This window comes from Nansenia antarctica (genome assembly GCF_963989245.1).
Source record: "Nansenia antarctica genome assembly, chromosome: 1".
Classification (NCBI taxonomy): domain Eukaryota; kingdom Metazoa; phylum Chordata; class Actinopteri; order Argentiniformes; family Microstomatidae; genus Nansenia; species Nansenia antarctica.
The window spans coordinates 72548405-72553404 of NC_137674.1; the positions used below are offsets into that span (position 1 = coordinate 72548405).

The 5000-nt window shown below is 42.3% G+C and overlaps 1 protein-coding gene across 1 annotated transcript in view; it reads left to right on the plus strand.

The window, feature by feature from the left end:
- The window catches only part of kiaa1549lb (KIAA1549-like b), a gene marked incomplete at both ends in the record, with an annotated part of 96630 nt that overhangs the window by 72148 nt on the left and 19482 nt on the right, over window positions 1–5000 (plus strand). The window lies entirely within an intron of this gene.

The window sequence follows — 5000 nt, forward strand, 5'->3', positions numbered from 1 at the left end:
GTATTTCCTTTTATCTTATCTGGGCTTTTGCGAGACACTCTGCCTCTCTAGAGTCTGAGGAGGAGACTGCTACTCGATACCAGGCCTCTGCATCTTCTAGCGCTCCAGTGCAGAATCCCCTCATGTCTTGTTCTGTGTTGTCTGTCATCATACGGGACTGTTGACAGACTGTACTCTACTGTACAGTATCGTTAAAGGGAATGTTAGGGGTATACAGTACCAGTCAAAAGTTTGGACACACATCCAATTGAATGGGGAAGTGTGTCCAAACTTTTGACTGGTACTGTATGTAGGGGGGGGCATTTTAAATCACAGGCTGCTGACTTTAATAAGAGCCTGGGGGCGGGGGGGGGGGTTTATCGTTGTACGTAAGTCACTTTCGACAAAGGCGTCTGCTAAGTGCCCTAAAATGTTGAAGTGTTTATAGTAGGAGCGTTGAAGCGGTTGGTGTTTGGGAGTGCCGTCGCCTTTCACAGTGTTGTTCCAGATGTTCAAGGATGTTCCGTGTGTCCTCCTGAGCCGTGTGTCCTTGACTTCCTCCTCGTCCTCCTGGGTGACAGAGACCCGTACCCCCCCCGTCCCCCCCCCCCCCCCGTCCTCTAACCTCAATGTTATTGAGTTATAGAGGATCGTTTCCGTGACGACTGTAAGGTTGGCCAGGTGAAATCGACCGTTTCGTATTTCACAGAGTCACCGTGGGGCTCTCTGGGAAAAATGTGCGGTCATGTTAAATCATGTTAAATTGTATTCTATTAAGGGGGATGTTTACGGTTTAATATGGGATTCAGACAACAACAATGCGGGATCTGCACGCTGTTTTCCGCTAAACAGCTGAGGGTTGGGGCTGATTTCATCAACAAGAGTTATGAATGTAAGGACCAACAATCCACGCATCAACATTACAGTTTTAACCTAAAAAAATTCTGAATCTATACAGGGTTTGTTTAGAATTGCATTAAATCTAAGACAAGCTATGGCCTGGCGTGGTCCAGTGGTCTAGCACCGCGGTCTACAGTGCACACATACTGTATGTGACAGGGCATGGTTAAAAAGTCCGCAAGTAGGGCAAAATCTTTTTTGTCATGGATATTTGAATGTTGATACCCTCCAAATGACCATTTAGAGAAAACCATGCTCAAAGTCTTCACAGAGTTTTTTCACAGAGGTAATGGGTGGGAACAATAGCTGGTTAACTCCACCCTAATCACTCCCTTAAGACAACCACTCCCCCATTACACTACCTGTCATTACACTACCAGCTAACCCTCAGGAAACAAAATTGCAGGGCTGACATACATTTAAATTGTTAAATAATAATAATAATAATAGATTCATCAAGATTCATGATTTTTTATTGCAATGTGTGCCAACAGTTTATTACATCCCATTACAAGTACAAGAGAAAATGCATGGCAATGGAAAAAAATTAGGCAAGATACAATTGATCAAATACAATAATAGAATGATAAAAAATAATAATGTTGTGTCCGTGTGTATCATTTATCATTATAGTCCATAAAGCATCTAGTGGGACTTGGTGTAGTTCCTTCCCATCCCATCTGGGCATCAAAGCTGTAATAAAAAAAGAAGACATTTAAAATGATTGCCCACTGTTACCAACACACCACTTTTACGAAATACTACTATCTTCATAAAATAGAATTGCTTACAATGACAAATACCTGAAGTGCTGGTGACTCACATCTAGGTGTCATCTCTCATAACCTCTCACCTCGTCATTCTGTAACACACATTTCAGGTCAGAGGTGTGGACACTTCTCTAGTGTAGGTTTTCCATAGACTCTCAGTGTACTGTACTTGTACTGTAAGAAGTAGGCTAGTGAAATCATTTCAATCCACAGTATTATTCTACAGCAAATCTACATATCAATGAATTAATCATTATTTTTGATTCCACACAACATTACCGTTCATTCCAAAAGCATTTACTTTTTCTATAATCCAGGGCTGCCAAGTTTCACCAAAAGTTTGGAGTGAGACATTTTGGCGTGGAGCGACCCAAAACTGTGCACGTTTTGGCAGCGGCGGCCCCTCTCTCCCACCCAATTATTTGTGCTAGTTTCCTGCAATTTTACATGTTGTTCATAATAAACCAGCACAAGAAATGAAAAATAATCAACAGTTTATAAAACAAGTAAAAAATTCAGACAATATATCATATTTATGAAATGTTAATAAACAAATACAGTAGCCTACAGACTCTAAAAGAAAATTGGGCCACATCAACAGGACTCAGCCCCTTGGTCAGCAGCAGAAAGACCCTTGGTCATCATCTTATATACAGTGCTTTGCTCATAGATGGCTGTTATGTTATACAGTACATACCAGGGTTTTTCCTGGGTCAGAATGAGGGCTTGGTGGGTGATCTTGTGCGCGCACAGCGCGGCCATTATTTTTTGGAGGGACCCCCAATTGTTGTATTTGTATTGTAAATTGTAATTATTATTAATTATTATTATTATTATTAATGTACCTAGTCCAGTGTGACCAAAAGTAGCCCAATCTGGCAACACTGCTTGCTACGTTCTTGCAGCTCGCATGAACACAGGTTCTTCCATCAGCGCTCGCCTGCCGCTTCGATTGCCGCTTCGCTTCGAAGTTAACGCGCGTGCAGAAAGATGCCACGAAACTCATGTCCGGTAGCTTTCTTTCAAGGAATTTCAAAAATAAAAGTCCCGTAAAACAATTGCTATTTCTCGCCGTGAGAAATAGAGGTGCGGCGTGAGAGCGTGAGAACTGGTTGAAATGCGTGAGTCTCACGGCGATTGCGTGAGACTTGGCAGCTCTGTATAATCTATTATTATATCTCTAACAAAGCTAGCTAGGTAGCTAACAAGCTAACACTTGTTTGGCTAGCTGGTACACACAAACACACTAAAATGGTGCATGAAACATATTACAGTATGTTGCATGTTTAGTAGGTCTGCAACAAATGTATTTATTCACTATGTTTTATCTTTGACAACCTATTTCTTCCTCCCACCATCTCCTATTAGTTTTGTAGAGGGGTGGCATAATTGTGGTGAGCACAGTTCCAGTGGTTTGATAACTGATGCTAACAAAGGCGCTAGCAACCTTACTCACAAAACAACAAATAACTGTTTGGCTATCCTAAGTAAACAATACAAAATCCTAGTAAACAACACATGTAACTCACTAAAACTTACCCAAGAACACAGCAGAAGGTCTGTCTGCAGACGACTGCTCCATGAATAGTGAACTGATGTGGAGATCAATGTCTGAAATTTCGTTGTCTTCTTCGTCATCGTCAGATTTGGAGTTCGGAGTTCCCGTTCGGAGTTCCCATTATGTATAGTCCAATACGAAGGAGTTAATTAATTGCCCACTGTCGATATTTCTGCCTGCTTTTGAAATTCTGTTGATAGCATTAGCGAGAGCTTCAGCATCCATCTTGTAAACTTGTCAACAAACAGGTCCACACGCACATGGCTACTTACATACAATTGGGGTGGGTGTGGCTACACACACTGCCACACTAATACCCCCCACCCGACTTTGCTAACTAACTGTAGGTAGGCTATTTAGTGAATGTAAAACTGTTGGATATGATATCGAGTGGGTTCTTCATCGCTTTATTTGTCTTCCTATGCCAAAAACCAGAAAACATTGTTTTTCACAACAAGACAACAACAAAAAAAAATTCCACAATTGCGAGGTTTCACAATTGCCGACATGAGGACCTTTTAATGAAACAGTGTCACATATGCCCACGTCGGCATGGGCTCGAATCTGGCTCATGCCCTGCTGACATGCCCTCTCTCCTTACTTTCCTGTCTGTCTTCACTATATCTGTCCAGTAAAATAAAAAATATGAGTGGGACTGCCCCACTCAGAAAAAACTACTTAAAAAAAAATCGAAAACAAGCTAATATTTTGGGGTCTGATGGGGTAAGAGCATTTAGTTATATCCTTCAAAAATCAATGTCTATGCATCATTAATGTCAGGTTGTGTTCCATCTCACCTCCAGGTGATTTGTCTTGTTTATTCAGGCTGCTTATCCAGGGATGTGCTGTTCTTTGACCGCCGCGGTTTTATTAGGAGAGGAGCTTTTGCTGAATCTAAAGAAACGGCGGCTCGGGTATCATCCTTTAAAGCCGTATGTGTAACAGGTTATACGGTGCATATCCATATTCATAACACCGTAGCTGCGTAAACGTATAGTCTCTCCATCTGATTCATCTCCGTAGGCGATGAGACAATATTGAGACAGATTTCATGGACCGCGGATATAGATTCATTCATTAAAGAGACGTTGAGAAATATCATCGCTGCACACTCAGCCTTAAATCATCTCAGGTTGTTCTTACGCCTGGACCGGGATGTCAATTTGCAGCGACCAGCGGAGTGAAACCACTTTCCTAAAACAGCATTGTGCCTTGCGGTACAGTGTGGAGAGAGAGAGAGAACGCCCCTTCCAGACAAATTCATAAACATGCAAATCGTAAAGTCGTAAGAAGCAGACCGCAGACAGAAACACGCACACAACCATGCACGCACGCACAAAACACACACACACACACACACACACACACACACACACACACACACAGACTCCACCAAAATGCTGAACTTTTTAATTGTCTCGCCTGCCGTCTCTTTCCCGAAGTGTTGCAGTGAAATGCTAGTCGGTGTTAATGTCTGGGCATATTAAATGTGACCGGTCTGTGTTCCTCTCTCTCTCTCTCTCTCTCTCTCTCTCTCTCTCTCTCTCTCTCTCTCTCTCTCTCTCTCTCTCTCTCTCTCTCTCTCCTAACCCTAATCCACTCTGTCTTAGATGAGCTTTTGTTGTCACTTTAATTGAGTCACTTTTAATTCGTCAACACGGGTTGTATCAACGTTTGTATGGTCCCGTCGTTTTAACATCACATAACCCCTACTGACAACATTCAGCCAACTCTCTTGTCTTTAAACACTGAACACGTCTATCCACCATGGGTCACATCCTGGACTGTGAGAG